The sequence below is a fragment of the Molothrus aeneus genome, chromosome 1 (genome assembly GCF_037042795.1).
Source record: "Molothrus aeneus isolate 106 chromosome 1, BPBGC_Maene_1.0, whole genome shotgun sequence".
NCBI classification, from domain to species: domain Eukaryota; kingdom Metazoa; phylum Chordata; class Aves; order Passeriformes; family Icteridae; genus Molothrus; species Molothrus aeneus.
In genome coordinates this window covers 31,924,965-31,945,770 of record NC_089646.1, presented here as the reverse complement: position 1 = coordinate 31,945,770, position 20,806 = coordinate 31,924,965, and the positions used below count along the sequence as shown (strand labels likewise).

Here is a 20,806-nt window from a genome sequence, read left to right as displayed (position 1 = left end):
TCCAACTTCTTTCTGTTGTTTCACATCCCTTCACATCCTCCCATTCCTTAAAAGTCTGTTACCTTGTGCAGATTCTAATCTCTCTTTTCGACCAGTATAACACTAATTTTCAGTAAAGATCCTTCACTATGGATTTTGGAAAGCAAACTGTATGCTCTAACTCCGAAGCACTTCAAATACAGCTGCAGAGAAATGCAACAAAGGGGGATCATTTCAAGGTCTCACAGCGTAGGGCAAGAGTGCATCTTCCAGGAGCTCCATGTATACAAGGAGATTTGAGCTGGTTTTTACTGCTTGGATTTACTGTGCAGGTACCAATGCCTGAAATATAGGGTGAAAAGGAAGGAGAAAAATCTAGAGTAATCTGTGCAAAATAAGATAACTTCTTTATTTATAATTTTTTTTATATTTTCACTTTCAACAATGTGAAGCTGTGTAAGCACTCTAACCACTCTTTGACTAACATGTGAGATCCATCCAGAAATGCCCCAGGAGTATGTCTGGCTTTGTATCAGAATAAACATCACATTCTACAACATGAAAAATCTACCTTCTTGATGTGTTTCTTGCAAACAAAAATATAAGAGAGGAACACTTTCAGACTTAAATTCATACTTGAGCAGAAACATGGCATTTCAGTTCATCAGATGAAATATTCAATGAGGTTTAATAAGTTTACTCTCCAGCAACCACAAATCAACATTATTCTTTAGGCTGTCATCTGCATTAAGGACTCAACAATTTAATCCAAAGTTTTTGTGAGACATTATGGAAGACATTACAGACTGAAATTCTCTTGTACCTAGTACAATCTCCTTTATTTTCCTTATTATCACCCTGAAAATGAGTATCTAAAAGGTACCTAAATAAGATCTTAAGAAGTACTTTAATGGTATTTTTTAAGTTTAGGAGGAAAACTGAGCAGGCATTAACACCTCTGTGACACATGAATTTGTAACCAGGATCAGCTGCACTGGTTTGATGCGTGGGAGGTTGGCAGCAATAACAACGGAAACAGTCCCCACCTCTGGCTTACTTATTTCTGCCCTGTGTCCTACCATATCAGTTTTTCCTCATTTGTCTTACTTTCCAGGGTTCTTGTTTGTTTGTTTGTTTGGGTTTTTGTTTGTTTTTTGGTTGGTTTTGTTTGTTTGTTTGTTTGTTTTGTTGGGTTTTTTTGTTTTTTGTTTTTCTTTCTTTTTTTTTTTTTTAACTGCTTCATGAGATGGTCAAAAAACCAATTATGGCACAGTTTTCTCAGGCTGATATTACATCTGGAAAACCCTTTACTGTTAAATCCAAATCTACCCCTTAATTTCCAATGCCTTCTCCCTCGCTGTAGATGCCTAACATGGAAAGGAAATACTTTCCTTTCTTTTAAGCTGAATTATAATATATGCTACACCTTGTTTTACTAATTTTTTTTTAAGTAATAAAGCAAAGAATTCCACTCAAGTTTGAGAGACACACATCTATATAGTATTTTGAGTCCAATTTAGAAACTGAGAACATAATTTTGCTATCTAATCAGATGCAGATACTAACATTTTAATATCCACTCATCTTCAGATTTTAGCCATTGCTATTTAAAAATAAACAATTTGTTACATGAGGAGTTGAAGCACTAAGTAAAATGTGGCAATTAAGGCAATATAGATCCAGTTGTCATGGAAAAATTCTGATTACTCAAGCATACATACCTTCCCTTTTTAATTGTATGTCTTCCAAGCAGAGGATCAAGTATGGGATCAATAGAGTTTTCAATTTTTACAGTCTTATCAAAAGCCAAAGCTCTTTCAATGGTCTTCAGAAAACTTTACCTGAAAAATATAATTTCCCCCCCTCCAATATTAGATAAATACTGGTTGTAGAAAGATTTCCTTTATATAATATAAATGGTGAAGTTTTTCTAAAAGCATGTGGTTAAACTGTTTACAAAGAATTGCCCAGTGTTTAAGAGTTTGACAGTTTTGAGTTCAACATCTTTCTACCTATGCTCTTGCTATTCCTCATATTAAAAATTATATATATGTATATATATATATATATATATATATATAGCGTGGTTTTTCTTATAAGCAAATATGGAAATATGGAATTGACATAGAAATGTTGGGGGAGCATATATCTACATCTATATTTATATCTGTATCAATCTATATCTATATATTTATACATATTATTGTGTTACAGTTTTTGGTATAAACTGATTTAAATTATAAACAATTCCTTGAAGGACTTCAAGAACAATTAGAATCTGAATGACTTGGGAGAAATCTATTTCAACGGGCATGGAAAAAGGAGTAAATAATAGTGGAAAGATAAGTAATCAGACAATATAACTTGACAGAGCAGGGTACCCCTGAATGTGAATGAAAAATCATGATTATTTGTAAGAGTTGGAAAAAAGAATGAAAAAAAAAACAGGACAGATAATGGAAAAGAGCTGAATCAAATGAGCAGACAGGCTAGATGATTAAGACTTATTTTAAAACTCAGGCATTACTATGACCATTTTGTGTGTTGTGCAATTGTGTGTTATATCTGGAATTTAGTAGAAAATACTCTGAACACCCTTTGAAATGGAGCATTATCACCCTAAATCTAAGTGAAGATAAGAAAACACATGAGGAGATCAGTTACTTGCCAGTGCTATCAGTTAACATATAATTCAGTCATAAGTATAAGAATTAAAAATATGTTTGTTTACCAGGAAATGACCCAGTATTGGCTTTTGCCTTGAATGCTGCACATGCATGTGAGGTGCACATGCTGTGATCTGCTGACCAAACTGTAGAGTATAAGTAAGGTTTTACCATCAGGCTTTGCACCTTACCTGTTGAAAAAGTAGTTTGACCCACACAAGAAGTGCACATCAACCTTCACTTAATTTCTTTCTCATGACTTGAAAACAGCATAAGAAGGGCACCTTTTCAAGCACAATTTTAAAAGGGAAATGATGCTATGAATAAATGAGCAGAATTGTTGTAATATTTCAATTCTTTAAGTAAGTGCATTTCAACAAAAATCTCTGATGAAAATTAGGGGAACTTGAAGGCAGTAAATGCAAAAGCCAATTCTTCAGCATGCACATCCTTTCTGTCCTAGACATACGACTTTAAGGTCAGCTCCATATTTATTCTTTACCCATTTAATTCCCTGCTGCTGGGGATCTATCATCAGAGGTCAGCACTCACAGTTTGTTAGAACAGTGGTGTTTTCTGTTGACATCCTATCACCCCCCTTACTCCATGCCACAGCTGTAGCATCAACCCTCTACGTGGCAGTTGGGTCCAGGCCTTCTGTCACAGGAAAAGGAGCCTTAGAATCAGAGTGGAATATTATCATCCAGCAAGATTACCAAGCAGCAAGACATGACTCAGTGCAAGGCACAAGACAACTGGGGGGGATATAAATTAAAGTAAGGCAGAAAAGTAAGGAGGATCCCTGTGGAGTTTCAGATGAAAGAAAAGTGACAAGAAGCAGTTTATCATATTTATAACAGACTATACAAAAGTGTTTTCTCTCAAGACATTTACTTCATAAAAATATTTATAGTTCAATAAAGTTAAAAACGCATCATATATTATAAAAGTCATTGTATTCTGATATTGCAAATTCAATGCTTCTGTATGCTCTGAGCACCTATTTCTGGAACATAAATCAGTATTCATCCACAAAAAAAAAAATAAAATTATTAAAGCAGGATTCCCATGGCATCTTATTAATATAGTTCAGCTACCCTCAAAAGGCAGAGAATGGGGCCATCTCCAGGGGCAGAGGCAGCCACAGAGCTCCCTGTGGGGCAGCAGCTGCAGCAAAGCTCTCATGTGAGTGCCCCTTTGCTGAGCGGGGTCTGTCACAGAGCAGCCATCTCACAGCCACACCTCCTGGGTACCAGCCCCTCACAGGCACTTGCAAGGAGATGGAATAAAATGGAAATGGAAAGCCTGAAATCACTGCTTACCAAACAGGTTTGGGTGGGAAGAGAAATGCTTAATGCAGCACAACAGAATGAGAGTGAATAAACAAGTTGTTTGGAACAAACAAGAGGAGCTGGTGGAAGTGTGATAGAGGAGCTATACCAGATGCTTGGAATTATTTTTTTTCCTTACTGAAGTAAAGGGCAAACCCCCACCAAGTCCTTCATGGTGTTATTGCAGGCTTCCTTATTAGTGATTTTTGGATTGAATTCAAAAGTCATAAATAAAGGAAAGCACTGCATCATCAGTATTAAACCCAAACTACCTCCTGCCCCCATTCAGAAGTATCTTAAAAAGTCTTCCATCAAAATTTCCTTTCTCTCTGGACATGTCTAGTCCTCATTGCTGGCTTTTAGACTGAATCTTCTTTTAAAACTACACACTGAAACAAAAAAACAACCCCCATGTATATCTGACAGTTATTCATAATGAAAAAGATTACATATATTTAAGGTGAGCTAAATTTGCACAATTATTAGTAATAAGAGTAGCACCGTACCTCTAGTGCAGCTTCTGTGGCACAGTGTCATAGTTACCATAGTATTACAGAACACCTACCACCTTAAATTGTCTAACTCTTGGTTCTAATCTCTGACCCCAAAATAAACCTAACTTTTGATGAATGTGCTGAAAATACAAGCAGAGAGGTCCCAGCAGGCATACACTCCCTTCTGCAAGCATGCAATATATTTATCTCCCATGTGTAACACGTTCATCTAAATACATCAAAAGACTGAATACATGATTTGTTTTATCTCTGGACTGTAAGACAACCAATACAATAACTTCCACAAGCTGAAATACTTCCTTGTGAAAAACAATAGCACTGGGGTATTATCAGAGTTCCTAATATTAATTTTCACACAATGAACGAAAAATATCTGAATATATAGGTACATCTATTGTCACCATCTCTGCACAAAGCTGATACTTAATGACATAAAACTACTTGCTGTTCCTTCTGTAGAGAACTATTAATAAACATCTATTTTAACATAACTAGGGTATTTGTTTTTTCAAGGGTATTTGTCTCTTATTTTTTCAAGGGTATTTGTCTCTTATTTTCCACTCTTCCTCACTTGCAGGCAATCAAAACTGAAATGTGGTATTTTATCTCACTGCTGTTCAGTGAAAGCATCTTTAGAAGTAAAACGTCACAGTATGGTTTATTTTTATTCATAAAAATGTTCAATCCTTTTCAGAAGAGTCTTAAAAGAGTTAAGAATGACATTTATTTCCAGAGTCCTACTATTGAAAATATACAGGGCAGTTTTTTCTACCTAGGCTGCAAGACAGAAAGAGGTTTCTGAGAAAGGTTTTTATCTGCAAGCAAATTTTTGCTGGAGAAGAACAGGGAGAGGTTCCAGGTAAAGCAAAGCTCTAGACAAATTAGCAACTGTTAAACTCTAGCACAAAGCAAATGTCTACAAAGAGATGTCTGTTCCGAGTGCTGACCTTGGAAACTTGAATTTGGCTTTAACTCTATTTTCAGAGGGTCCTCATAACTCAGCTCACCTGCTGTGTCATAGATCTGTGATTGAAAATGAGGTAAGTGCTGCCCATTTCACACATTTCTGAGAATAAACGACATTCATCATGATATAATGAACATAAGAAATAGGAAACAAGTATGAAAAGGGGGAGGAGAATTTGCACTAAGGAAGAAAATAATGGTCCAAAGCTTCAAAAGTAAGGAGAGAGAAAGCTTTGCAGAGACAACTGCAAGGATTGGAACTTCTATGTATTTACTGAGTACTATCATGATTTCCTCCATGTGCAGAAAAATGGGGATTATCATAACTACATGCTCTTCCTGGAGCTGAGAAGCTGAACAGAATAGGTCTTTCTGTATCATTTTTACAGCATTTGCTGTTACAAAGGTGTCACAAAGAGCAGACTTTGCCTTTGAGAATTGAAAAGGGAAGGGATATTCTTCTGCCAGAGAATCTCTCTCTTTCATTTTCCTTAAAAGATACCTGTAATCTGAGGAAAGTATGCCTCTGTGCACACACACTACATATACATATATATACATATATATATAAATATATAAAATATATTTATATATATGTATATATATATGTATATATGTATATAGATATACGTGTAAGTGTACATATGGACATATCCTTGAAAACAAATACCTTCAATTAGGCCCTTGCATATACAGATCTGTACTTCAAATTTTACTTTTTGTACCTTTAGAGGAAGAATCCAGAAATGTCCCTTTGGGTCCTGGTGATGTTTTATGAAGGTTCCAAAGTGAGACACAGATCCTGCTGTCAATAAGATGTCACCCCATGAAAGTTTTCTTCTGTACTTTGAGGTTTTCAATGGACTGGCTCCAATGCATTTTTTGGACTGCAAAGCAAAATTAGAAGGTGTTAACTCTGAGCACCATGGAAGGGACAGAATGTTTAATCTCCATATTATTAACCAGAAGCACACAAAAGTACAACAGGAGAAGTACTCTATCAGCAAGATACACTTCCAAAGACTGCAAAGGCTGGAAACAATCCAGAATTTCTGGTGGTGACTTGAAACCTTTGAGGATGAAAACAACGGTATAGAACTCTTTGTCAAACGTTCTCTCTACTGATTTTTTCAGTAATTGGTGCTTTTGTCTAGATCAGATAAAACATGGTAGACACATTTCAATATTGGCAGCACCTGCTGCCAGTGCAGGCAGTTCCAGCAACATGCAGAAAAGGTTAGGAAACCAGAATATTAGAAGACAAAAAGGAGGAAGAAAAAGCTGTTTCAACCTGAATAAAGATGTCACTTCTACTTTTTTTTTTTTTCACTTTTTTTCCAAGGGGAGGAGAAAGGCAGCAGAGTAGGTATCCCTGCCCATGGCACTGGGGGATTTAGAACTTAGATGGTCTTTAAGGTCCTTTCAAACCCCAAATGTTCTATGATTCTGTGAAGACCTGCAGGGATTTATTTATCTTTCTTCTTTTACCCACTAACTACAAACATCTTACTCAGCTAAGGCTGCAATAATTTGGAATTTTGACAGGAGAAAATGTGAGGGTGGCCAAACACACAGGCTGCCCAGAGAGGTTGTGGAATTTCCATGGTCCTGGACAATCTGGTCTAATCAATCCTGTTTGATCAATGAGGATGGATTGGAATATCTCAGAAGGTTCCTTCCAGCTGCAATGATTCTGTCAAAGTTTAACTCTAGAATAATTTTCTTAACTTTTTTTTTTTTTTTTTTTTTTCCTACAGAGAGCCCTGGTTTCCCTTGTTCTTTTGCAGAGTTCATTTAAACCATGTTAACCCTGGGATATTTAGAATGAGCAGTCAGGAATGGTCTCAGATCTTGATGTTTATTATAAGCAGCTATGTGGAAATCTGTTATTTTATTCCAGTTGTGTGATAAAAACAGCCCACCATCTATTTGAAATTTAAGATGGTTACTAAAGAATTTCGGAAAATGGAAACGTCTTCTTTAAAGCAAATTGACATTTAAGATATGGATCCTCTCTTTTTCAATCAGGATTTGTGACAAGGCATAAATCCCAAACTAGCAGTTTTGGCACATTATGCTTTGATTGTTCTGTGTGTACAATTCCCAGCAAAGGAATGAACGTATGCATGAATGCATGCTCAAATAACTTTGACATGGAGAGGAAGGTAAAAGTTGACTGCCCATTAGAGTAATCTTCAAATGGATAAAATTCTTGGTGTAAAATAGGAATAAACTGTCATAACCTTTCTTCTTTGTTTGTACTGTTTGAAATGCTGCAGATAAAATTGTCTCATAGTTTGTTCACTTGCTTTAGGGAAGCCTCAGGAAATCATTCTCCAGCGACTGAAGCAGAGAAAGGGCCAGGATGAAAGAAAGAAAGCACCCAGGAACTACTTTTAGGACAGCCATTTATGCTCTGCCCATACAGACATTTGCTTTTCCAGAGCAATAATAGTAATCAAGTAATATTTTTCCAGTCCTTTACATGATGTAATCTAAATCAATGAAAATCTTGGAATGGAAAATATCCTCTATACTTCATGTAATTTGATACTAAATGCTCGTTTTTTGCTGGTGTCATCTGCTTCAGAGCTTAAAAGAAAACTTTTACACATGCTCATTTCTGAAAGCTGTACAGATTATAAAATCAATCTCAAATAACAACTCATTCTCATCTAAAACACAATTTTCTACGTGTACAAAATGAAAGCAATAAAATAATTGTTAAATTTTATATTCATGAAGTATTTTCCACTTATGTTTTTCAGAAAAATCAGAAATACTTACTGAAATGGTTAAACATTCGGTGTTGGGAAGACAGACAGAATTCAATGATAACAGAGGACTCAAAGTCTTTTGTTATAAAAGAGGAATATAGAAGGTCCTATAAGAAGATAGAAGAAAATAGAAGTGTCTTTAATCTAATCTTTAGTACTAAGAAAATAGAAGTATCTTTAATCAAAGTATGCTGCTTTAAAGAGCTAACATGTATGTGCTTCACAGTGTAAACACAGGAACTTGGTGTGTCAAGGCCTCCTAAACCCCAGTTCCATCTATAAGAGATGCCCAATGGGTGGCAAGTAAAGACCATTCCTGATAAAGGTTCTAACAGCAATCTTTGCAATGTAGCAGTTTTGCTTTGAGGTATTTTAGACATCCATTTTTGCCTACAGAAGTCATTGGATTTTTCTTTAAATCATTAACTGAGGGCAACAAGACAATAAATCCATTAATTTACAAGAGGGCTTTTTGATTTATCCATTCTTTATTCTTGTTGTCACTGATGGGTAAGTCATAAACAATAAAGAATACCCACCTCATTCTCCAAAATAGCTTTGAAATTTGAAGATTTGCTAAACATAGAATGATTGTCTATTTAAATCTTCAGTAATTTTACCATACCAGCCAAGCACCATAAATCACTAGTGACATTGGCTAACAAGGGTTTAAGAGTTGTTACACATGCAGTGTAATAAATTTCCAGACAGTTAAAAATCACTATAATTTTATTCTAATGCATTATAGATTGCCTGTAATGTCATCCTGGCCGGGGTGACCCATTTCTAATTTTGAACAGCTGTTCAGCTCGGGAGTTAGTTAATGATTAAATATAAATTGCCTGATTTATTAGTCTGAATGGCTGAGCTTCCAGGTCAATGCTATATAGACAAAATCATCAGTCTTGATGCTTTTCAGAAGTTAACTGTCTCCTGTTCTAGTCAAAAAGAATTTATTCTCAGAGGAAAAGGCTTGACATTCTCAATTAATCCTTTCCAATATTTTCCACGTTAACTTACACAATAAGATCCCTCAAATTTTGGAGATAAACTTCTTTTAATTATGTGTAAATCTTCAAGACCTGGAGCCTAACCATGGGCTAAGGCTATTGACTTGCACAGAGCTTCCAAAGGCTTTGGAGGGCTGCAAGGCCAGGCCAATAGGGACTATCTCAGGTGTCTTGGGACAAACAAAATTTTCATATGCAGATAGTAACATCAACTTCACAGTGTTTCTACCAAAGAAAAGATTATTTGCATATTTTACATTTCTAGCACAGTAACTACAGAATCAGAAAAAACCTCATATATTCTATTTTAATTGTGCTGGGGTATTTTGATTAGTTTTATGCTCTTACAATAATTTTTTTCCAAACTGATTTAATAGTGATTGCTAGCCTCTGTTATATTTGCAGAAACAAAAGTATCCACACTGTGATCTTAGAAAGTGAGGTCACAGGGATTTTAAGAAATCCAACTGAAAATATTTATTCAGATTGCCTTGGGAACTCCTGTCATAGTATAAATATTCCTTGTACCTTCTATTTCCTGTCATATACATGTATTTGTCAAAAAAAGGAATTGTTAAAATTCTAGATGATGAATGGAGACAGAACAATTTCAGTAAAGACCAAGGAGAGATTGCTCAGCAATGCTGTGGCTGACTCCAGTGGTTCTGTTAAATAGGCATGCAGTAGCTTTAATGATGTTTGTCTGCAAATAAAGCTAATAATCACACTGAAATACATATAATTTTAACATAAATACATTTCATTCTTATTTAAAAATTATTAGTTTCTGTAAAAACCCAAAAGCAAATAGCAAATATCTGATGGGTGCCTTCTATTTATTTGCAATCTAAAGTGCAACAAGGGCAGATGCAGGGCGGCTCCATCCTGACCTAGAGGATTATTCAGTCTTTCTGCTCATTAACCAGAGGCTGCCCAGGCTGTCACAATGTGTTCACAGTTGTGTATAAATGTGGTGACTTCGTTATTGAGATTTCTCTCTAGCAATCATGCCAATATCAGTTTCTCAGCAATATTTGATTTTTAGGAAATAAAATTGTGGTGGAGCACATTTTACTTCATGCAATTTTATTGAGTTTATTTGTGGTTTGAGGTTGTTTGGTTGGGTCCTTTTTTTAGTTTAAAGGATTTTTAATAACTGTTATCTTGTCACCTTAGTCTTCCCCTGCACTTCCTCCACCTATTTTCCCCACACAATCTTCAAAAATGTAGGCTTAGCCTCCTGATCAACAAAAAATTTCAACTATTTAAAAACTCACACTAAGATGAATATTCAGGCAAAATCTTCTTCCCTCAGGTCACTTAACCAACCAGTTGGCTAGCCCAGTAATATTGTTTATTCTGTTAATCATCTTGACATAGGACTGTTTCTTCAGCTGCTTTCTCAAGTGAAGACGTGAGCTTGTACAGAAAAGGCATGGGTAAATACTGTAGCTGAGATTTGCTGTTTGGGGGCTTTGTTTTTTTAAAAGTATTATTACTTTTATTTCAAATAATATATTTTAATGGCAATAATTTTAGGCAGTATCTTTAACTTTGAGGGACACAAAACTTCAGAGGAAATGTTTTGCTAAATTCTGTGGGTTTTTTTCCCTGCAGCTCCTGGACCACCAAAAGTACATTAACGAACAACAGTTTAAATCAAAAAATGCGAGACACAATTTTAATTTTGCATATGAGGCTGGAGACACAAAAACATTCAGTAATTTGCTCATGGGCAGCTTTGCATGCTGATCTGCACCTTTAACCACACTTCTCTGCACTCTGCTCAGAAGGCAGCAACATCCTCGACTTTGCTTTCAGGGGTTTCATACTGCACGTGCCTCAAAACAAGCTACCTCAAACCAATTTGTTTCTCTAGAGTAACATGCAGAGCTAACAACTGTGAGTTCCGCTTGAGGGCAAAATTTTCCTCTGTGGGGTTTAATGAAAAAACAGCAGCAGGAACACATTGTGCATACCTCCACAAAAGCTGTTTTTACCATTATTGCAGGATCAGAGATTTGGCTCTCTTCTGTCAGGTTTGATGCTTGAATTGGTGGTGTGCAACCAGGAAATTTAGAAATTATTTATAAATTTAAAATAAGAAGTTTATTGGCAAAGGGGGAAAGATGCATCTTATAGATTAATAAAGAACATTGACTTTATTTCTTTAGGGATAATGAGGCAGCCAATACACTTTTTATGGTGATGAATCTTAAATTGAGAGACTACTGAGACTACTACACTCAGTAAGTATGAGGACTCGCCCTCAGTAAGGGCATCTAACAGAAATAAGTAAAACTTCATCAATCTAGCATTCAAGGCACAAGAAGAAGGAGCACAGTAACAATTCTCTACTCTTTTTTAGGTGAGACTTATTTCTAGACATCTCAAGTTTGCCTGCATGATAACACAGAGCTGGCTATAGCTCAAGTACATTCATCCATCAAAGGCTCAGGTAGTAAAGATGAGAGAGTGAGACAAACAGTAAGCAATGCCTCAATATCTGTGGGATTTGATTTTTTTTGATACATAATAGTCTCCTTTATCACAGCAGTTCTTATCCTATGATTTCTGAATAGGAAAGTTGTCACTACAAAACACACCATTCCCTTTTGTCATCTTTTCATAGCATGCAACATAAATAAAGCCTAGCATCAGCAGAAATACATATTGCATTTTATACCCCCGCACCCTAAATTCAACACCCTATGGGATAAACCATGTATTTTAAATACACTTGTTTTCAAGGAAGCTTGTGACAGGAAACTCTGCTCCACAAATCACAACAGAGAACAATTACTCTCCACAGCAAGCCTGCTGGACTGTGCCCTTGGATAATCCTTGTCAGGCACAGAGTATATTTTAAGTGCTCTCATATATTATTAACAGTGATTGTAACGATAAATAATACAAATTGTACCACTTCTGCAAAAAGGATCAGCTTGGCCCAACTTTTTAGCCTTAGCATTACTAAACTTTACTTCTCTTTTTTTTCTTTTCTTGCATAGTATAGGCATACTTATTGTGAAATATATATGAATGTAAAAATTCTAATTTTCACAAATATTTTTAGCAGATAACTAGTCTCATGAATGATTGAAATCTGATTTATTTCCACTCAAAATACTTATAAAATAATTTTGCTTGTGAAGAAATGATCCTTTTTGATATTTCCTAACTACCTTTTCATTCAATTTACTGTTATCAATTTACTATATAGAAATTGTTGGACTTGATGGGATATTAAAAATTTAACATACAAGAAAGGATTCATAGGCATCATCCTCCACAGAATATTTTTTAATCATCTTCAGAACATTTAAAATGCTTGAATTACACAGTGTATTTCTATTATTAGTACCAGCCTGTGTATATTCACCATCAAAAAAGATTACTGTAACAATATTTCTAACAATGTTGCCCATAGATCATAAAATAATTTTGATCAGCAATTACCTTTAAGATCATTGACTCCAACTGTGAACCCAGCTCTGCCTTCCGAGCCCACCACTAAACCATGTCCCCAAATGCCACACCTACAAATCTTTGAAGTACCTTCAAGGATGGTGACTCTACCAGCCAACCATTCTGGTGAAGAAATTTTTCCTAATATGCAATATAATAATTCTCTGACACAACCTGGGGCTATTTTCTCTTGTCCTTGGTGCCTGGGAGGAGAGCCTGTCAAGTTGACTCTGCAAAGCCTCCCTACCCTCCAGCAGATCAACACTCCTGCCCAACTTGGTGTTGTCTGCGAACTGACTGTGGGGGCAGCCCATCCCTTCACCATTTCTCATTTAAAGATGTATGCTGGAGCCCATGGAAAGTGAAAGGAGGTCAGTAACTGTGCTGCCTAGACTGAAGGTGTGTTATTGATTACTAACAGCTGCACTGGTTATCATTGCTGAGAATTGCTGGCCACAAAAACTTCCATATGAAAAATACATACAACTCTCCCTGTGCCTCTCTCTCTGCCAACAGAAAGAAGCTGAATTATGAGTCAGGGAGCACAGAATATCCATGAGTGCAGAAGCAGAGATCACTAGCATCTGATGCTCTGCCTTCAAGTTTATTCTTCGGAAAATTGATAGAGAAAGATGGAAAAGAGACAGGCAAATAAATGACTGAAAGGGAAAAGGGCAAGAAATGAACTGAAGAATAGGGGGCAATCCTGCTGACTGGATACAGTTGACTGATAGCTCAGAGAGATAGGCACAGAAAAATGTCCATATATAGAGAGTGATCTTCCTTTAAGATCAGAAAAATTCTTGTTTTTATGGGCACAACTCTGAGTTGTTTACTCAACTCAGTCAAGCACTAAGAGCTTTTTACAGGCTGATGGGCTACACAGGTTTATCAGCTGCTAAGGTAAATAAAATCTAAGTACCTGTTGCTAAGAAGTGCCTGCATGGTTCATTTTTTCTTCTCCCAGAAAAAAAATACAAATTTGCCTTCCCTTTATACTAATTTCACAGACTTCCTTCCACAGTGAATCTTACCTTTAAAAAGCCTGACATGAACCAGCTGGAACAGGTTGCATAGGCCAGGGGTCCACATTGCATAATACTGAATGAAGAATGAAATCAAGCAAATCAAGTACCATGGCTGAAAAAATGGAACTGTTGAAACTTTGCTATATGTAAAACTCTCTAGAAAAGACAAAGAAAACTGCCTGATATATCTACAGCATTTTATTCTAACTCAAAAGATGGATGACAGTAAAATGTCAATGTTTCATGCTGAATTTGCATCTTTTCATCAGGTAATTCTGGTTAATGCTACTGCTGTACGTTACAGTCATCCCCATGAACAGCACCTTGCACACCATGTCCTTTAGCATATGGATTAATGCAAGTTTCCAGCTGAGGAAGCCAAGCTGATTTTAAATGTAACATTGAACAGTGCAGTTCAGGATCATTGAATAAAGATGAAACTCTACAGAAATTTATTCACTGTTGACCACATTGTACATGTTTACGTGGAGAAAAAGAATGAGCCCAGAGAGCAAGGTGCAAAGACAAGAAGGGATCCTGTACTCACCAGTCTGCAGACTTCATTCCATCTGCTGAACTTTTCTAATGAACTCAGTCTCTCATCATCCTCTAACACTTCACAGGCAGGAAACCAGGCACTAACCATCAGAAGAAATACATCTCTCAACCATATAATTTTCTATAGGTGAAACTTTTTGAATTAACATTCTAAAAAGTGGGTGTCACAATCCCCACTTGTCATAATTCTGGAAAAAATTTCCTTCTAAGCTTCATTGATTGTTTGAAGTTCTGGTGCATGTTAACTTACATTTTTTTTTCCTTCTAGTTTTCCTTCTAGTTTCCTCAGGAAGCTATCAATATCATTTATATGTGTCTTAATGTTATACACTGCTTACAGACATTGTGATAACTTCCAGTCTGCCACACAACTATTAGATAAAATTAGACATGTAATTAAAACTAGGTTACTTCAATCACTTTCAAATGTTTTCTTTAAATAACATTTTAACATTTTCTCTCCATTAATGAGAAATTATGTGGTTTGAGTACAATAGATAGAGAAATCATTGCTAGTGCAATTGTATGGAAGCTGTTTGGATATAGCATATATACAGTTAAGCAGTTTGTAGAATTCAGTATCTTCAATCACCTCACAAATTGAAAAAAGGATGATACATTAGATGAGACTCCTACTCCTATCTGGAATTTGCAAGACATTTGAATGCACAATATTTTGCACTGGCCTGTGCAAAGGATTGCACTGTAATGGAGCTTTTGAAGTGAAGGGATTGGAGGATGTATAGCAGAGCACCTGAAAACAGTGACTGGACATTCTTCCTGAGATAAATGCAACATGTGGACCACAAGAAGCAAATACAGAAATGCCCAAGAAGAATAATTTGTCTTAAAAAAAAGAAAAAAATTGCTAATAATCCGCAGTACAGAAGTGGTAGATTAAGACATGAATTATGTAAGGGTACATTTTTTAAGGTTTTTCATAAAACTGAATTTCTTCTTGGCATCTTCAAATTTCTGGAGTAATCACAAGTCAGTTATGAGAAACAAGTCAAAACCAAGTTTTCCTGAGTGATGTGTGCAGGAATTTTTACTACATAATATTTACTTAAATGTTAGAAATAGATCTTAGCATATATAGGAGACACATTGGCTAGACAGGTATTTCATATTCATTCTTCTGCTGAATTTAATCTTATAAAATATTACTGGATGAACTAAATTTCAATTTTATTTTGGAATCATAAAATGATAAAGTTTAGAAGGATCTTTGGGGGTAACCTACTCCTACTCTGAACTCAATACGGGAATAACTTCAAAGTTGTCTTTGAATTCTTCATTATCAGCCCCCATGTCTTCTTTCCTAAATTATGAATCAATGAACAGCAATCAAGAAGTACTCATAAAAAGTTCAAATATGTTATTTTGCATTTGTTAACAATGAATTTGTCCCACTGTAGAGTTATCCATTCAACAACCCCATGAGCTCTGGAGCTTATTATCATTATGATTAATACCTGCTAGAAAATTAAAAATTAAAGCTACAATTCCTTAGAAAAGTTCACCAGGTGGATCAGCAAGGGTATGAATCAGTTATAAAAATAAGAGCTTTAATGGGATACTCCCACCATGTAAAGGGAATCCTGGTTGAATATGCAGTATGGATTTTAAGAAGTGGTTAGTAAAAATATTCATAGTAAATTACAGTATGACAAGTGTTGACCTAACACAGGAAACAGACAAATGCAAAGGAATTGCAACTTCCTCTGTAGTGCAGAATTCTCCCTATTAGGAACTAAGCACAGCTGAGAGAAATACTGCTGCTAACAACCCCCAGAAAAATGCATGAGGTGAGGAAAGGGGAAGTAAATAAACTAAAAAAAGGTAAAGTAAACAAATGTAAAAAAAATTGGGAAGTAAAAAAATGCAAAAAAAGGGATGATTTTGATTTGGAGGCTGATTGAATGCAAGGTCACCTAAACCAGGAAAAGGTTATTTGAGATATTGTCAGGCAAGGAAAAGAGATGCATTAGTGGTTTTTTCAGAGGAACACATTAAAACAATAAAAGATTCTATGAGTTTCAGGGGGGACTGCTGTGTATTTAAAAAAAACCAAAAAATATAACATCTCCCCAAAACAACACTAGAAGGCTATTTTTGTCCAAAAGTGTTTGTGCTTTATGGACATACATCAGTATAGGTGTGTGAAATAAAAAACATGATGCTTCCATAAAGCTGTCTTTTAGTGCAGATAGAGGCTTCATTAGGGTAGATTTTGATCTAAATGGGCAACTCCAAGGTCATAAGGCTAAGGCTTTTTCACATGGAAGAAAAATACCTGCTGTAACAGCTGATGGGATTTTTGGGGTGGGGGTCAGAGGGATCAGAAGATAAAGTCAGACAGTATAATCTATCTTTGTTTAGCCATTAAAACTGTATCTCTTTCACAACAAGAAAAAAAAAAAGGATATTAAAATAGCAGGAAGAAAACCAGGAAATTCCTGAAATAAAGAATTAAATTCTAAAATACCATAATTCACAGGCTTGCAAGAGTCTCCATAAAAGTGAATGTTTGCCATTCTTTTAAAATGCCAGTTCAAGAGAAAGCAATGAGAATAAATGCCACATTACAGATTTGTTCAGCCTTTATTGCTTGATATCTTAAATTGTGAGGTTACAGATCTAAATATTACCAACAAAAAGATCTGAGGCAAAGTCAAGGTCTTTTAAACCTAATTAATGTCAGAGCTTTCAAAGCATTTGAAGATTTCTTTGCTTAGTAAGGTTGATTAGCTTGCAGCAGAAACTCCTTCCACCCACCATCTCCCAAGATACCATGAGATGTCTTTGTATCAAGAGTGCTTTGTGCAGTTACTCCATTAAATGCGTACTTACACAACAAATAATCCCTCTCAAAAGTTCAATAGATACTTGATGACAAGTGTGGTCCTCAATTACATCATTAACCCACAAGACACTTGTCAGTAAAAGATTAAACAAAGTTTCCTCTTCTATGTGCATGTGAGCACACACGTGTACCCGTGTTTGTGGGTCTTTCAGAAAATCAGAGGAGATTTGATGGTGCTTTTATCGGATGTTTAATGACGAATGTTAACACAAATGAGTGTCAGCATCTAAAGCCCTTTCTGGATGTTATTGCTATACTGCAGTAGGTCATTACTGGTATAAAAACTTGGCATATATTCCTTGGAAAACTCACAGCCAGTTACTTCTATCAACCACCATTCCAAATATTAGCCTATTGTTATAACGTGCCTAGATGGCTTTGAGGAAATTCTGTCATTTTGGGTAAATGCTTCATGGGCTGCCACCCAAACTGCAGAATGTTCTTCAGTACACTTGTGGGGAAAATAGTGATAATCCCTAATGAGAGCATGCCTTTAATATTTGAACTAGGTAGTAATAAAATCAATAAAAATAAAACACATTAAAATAAATAAATAAATAAAAGTTAAGGAAATTAAGGGGGCTCGAGGTGTTTGAGAATGAAATTTATTAATCAAGCCATACTTACAAGAAGCTTTTCCCTGATGACTTCTAGTTTTTCTGTAGCTGCTGCTAATTCAGTGTTAGCCTGAGCCAGTGCACAATATTTTGGTTCTTTCTCACAATACACCTAGAAAAAGACAAATCACATTAGTACATTAGAGAAGAAATTGGTCTCACTTTATCACAAAAATTACGAACTACTGCTGATGAAAGACTTTAAGATAATCTCAGTAGTCTTTTATTACATATCTTTGCTTTAGACCCATTTTTCTACACAACAGTGAGTCAGGCAAAGATTTCTTTCTTACTGACTACAGCAGATTTTATGATAATCTTATAGAAGGACATTTTTAGCAAACTAAATGCAAGCTTAGTGGGTCTACTCTCCAACTAGAATTAATTTATAAGCATCACTTTCATGATTTTAGAATACAGGTGGAAATGAGACAGGCATTACACTTGAGTAGATTTCATCTACAATTGATAAGTTTTTTACTGTTCAGTAATTAAATGAGCATGCTCTAATGCTAGGATGAATGGAGAAATCCTGCTGCCAGGTGCTCCAGGGAATCACAAGTGATAAGCCCTGTCTCATACTCCAGACAGCCAGAGCCGGGATGGATGTTTGAAATGAAACATGCACATCTGGAGAATATTTCCCAACTGTTGCATTGTAATGACAGCTGAAAAGTCCTGGACAGCTACACCTTTTTTACCACTTCCTAATAAAAGGAAATACATGCATACATACTGCCAAGTATAGAACACTTCCCACTTGGTCTCTGGTGGTTCTTACATGCTCCCCAGAACACTAAGCTGAACCTAATAAAATAATAAAAAAAAATCATTAACCAAAATTCCCCCATCAGGGCTAGTTCAAGAGCTGATATATACATACTGATTTTTACTGTATTGATGGCCCAGGAACAGAGACCAGCTGCTGCAAAGGATTCTGTATGAACATAATTTGGGTTGAAGTCTGGATCCTTCAAGTAATGTTCCTTGGCGACCTTCAGACAACGCTGAGAAACATGCTCCTTATCATAGTTGATTAAATCTTGCAAAGAATCATCAACCTATGAGAAGTTCCAGTGTATATAATGTGCAATTTTTTTGAGAAGCAGAAGCTAAATCCTACTTTCACCTCAAAGGTAAAACTGGAACCCTGCACTAGCTAATTGATTTAGATACAAGGCAAAAATATTTTCCCCAAAATACACAAGTATTCACTGTCACAAATACAATCTGTGATTTATGTCTTGCTTGGGAAACTAGGGGAAAATTGGATAAATATAACGAAATGTTCTCCCTTTCATTTTCTCCTGGTTTGGCATTCAGTAAATCCCAGTGGTGCTCAGGCTGGCTGAGTTTGTCACCAAAGGTACACAGAAAAGAGTGATGCAGGGTCAAATCTTCTCCCCCTAAATTCAAGCTGCAAGAAAATGAAGATGTGATTTATTTTCTTTTTCTCTAACTCTCTTTTTTAACTGTTAGTTTCTTCTTTCATCTCAGATATTATCTGATGTCCATTTGATATTTACCTTTCCCATAAAGAGTTTTGTGGCTTTCCACCTTCTCTGCTTAGGCCCTTTCCCTTAATGTGACAGGACGTTTGTTTTGGCTGGGGTAGAGTTAATTTTCTTCAGAGTGGCTGGTTTGGAGATGTGTTTTGGATTTGTGCTGAACACAGGGTTGATAATGCAGACATGTTTTTGTTATTGCTAAGCAGGGCTTACACAGAGCCAAGGCCTCTTCTGCTTTTTGTACTGCCACGCTGGTGAGGCTGGATGTGCATGGGAGGCTGGGAGGAGACACAGAAGAGTTTCAAATCTTAATCAGTGACACAGACAGTGGGATCAAGCTCACCCTCAGCAAATTTGCAGATGATACCAGAGTGGTGTGACTGCCATGCCTGAGGGATGGGGTGTTACCTAGTGATGCAGGGCAGGAGAGCAGGTATCTGTACAAAAAAGCTGGGGGATGTTAGGGCGGTGTGTTACTCCTGAGGAGTTACTGAACACAGGGGGGAACTCAGTGGCCCATGCCATTGCAGTAGGAAGCTGCAAGCTTTTCATTATCTAGGTTCAAATGCAAAGTCTGGAGCTAAGCAAGAGAGTGAAGACTTTTTGCTAAGATTTTGAGACGTATGAACTTTTCTCCCTTACAGCCCCTTCTTCCCCTTCGAAGGGTTTTCTTTCAGGTAATTAGAGGATATACCAAAAAGGCAATGAGTGGTCCAGTGTTGCACTGGAGCTTTCCCTAAATAGCAAAATATTCACTCCAGTTTTGAGGTATAGGAAAACATTTAAAATTTGTCAAATTAGCCTACAACTTTTGCCAAATTTGCCTTCTTTTTATTCCTCGAGTCTGAAACCATAGGTCACAACTAGGGAGGGAATGGGAGAAATGGAAATATCCTATATGGAAACACTGTACTTAATTTCAGGTTTGGAAATTGAATAATCATCAGTTCAAGCAGCTTTGTCAAGACACTTATTTTGGCTTAACAGTGGCTTAGATCAGTGACTTTACATCAGTTAGCATCAGTCTTACATGAAATCTGAGTGCCTCCACCACTTTCTGCAACAATTTAATTACCTGTTTAAAAGCAGATTATGATTTCTTTGGTGCAAATTTATGTGGGAGAGTAAACCTGGGGGGCATTCTGTATCATCAGCAATTGTGTATTTGGAAGATTACCATACACACTTCTAAAGATACAATGCCTGAGGGTGAAGTCAGTTATACTTGGTTCATCCTTATCCTTGTACCTCATGCTCATCTCACAGACTCATTTCCTGTTAGGTCTTGCTTAAACCTAGTTTAATTACAGAGAAAGAAGATATTACAGTGATCAAGATGTTAATACTTGGATCAAGAACTCTGCATTGGCAGTAACAAGCCTCTGTAAGAATTTAATATCCTTACAAAACCTGTTTCTGTAATTGTTGGGGACATTTTCCATGTACACATTTATTAGATAGGACACACACAGCTACTGTCTGTGGGAATAACAAATATTAAAAATCATTTTGCATTA

At 36.2% G+C, this 20,806-nt stretch overlaps 1 protein-coding gene across 5 annotated transcripts in view; it reads right to left on the bottom strand.

Moving 5' to 3' along the window:
• LOC136559279 (dynein axonemal heavy chain 11-like) overlaps positions 1-18,847 on the bottom strand; it is a 58,371-nt gene extending 39,524 nt beyond the window's left edge. For 3 of the 5 annotated variants that reach the window (XM_066554393.1, XM_066554357.1, XM_066554401.1), the window contains exons 1-8: positions 18,665-18,847; positions 18,518-18,588; positions 17,792-17,893; positions 14,288-14,378; positions 8,245-8,341; positions 6,183-6,344; positions 1,701-1,820; positions 63-321 (exon numbers count right to left, since the gene is read on the bottom strand). The gene's annotated coding sequence lies outside the window, so the exon portion shown is untranslated. The remainder of the gene's footprint in view (positions 1-62; positions 322-1,700; positions 1,821-6,182; positions 6,345-8,244; positions 8,342-14,287; positions 14,379-17,791; positions 17,894-18,517; positions 18,589-18,664) is intronic. The other 2 variants (XM_066554367.1, XM_066554377.1) reach the window with 1 other exon arrangement.
• Positions 18,848-20,806: the final 1,959 nt, after the last annotated feature.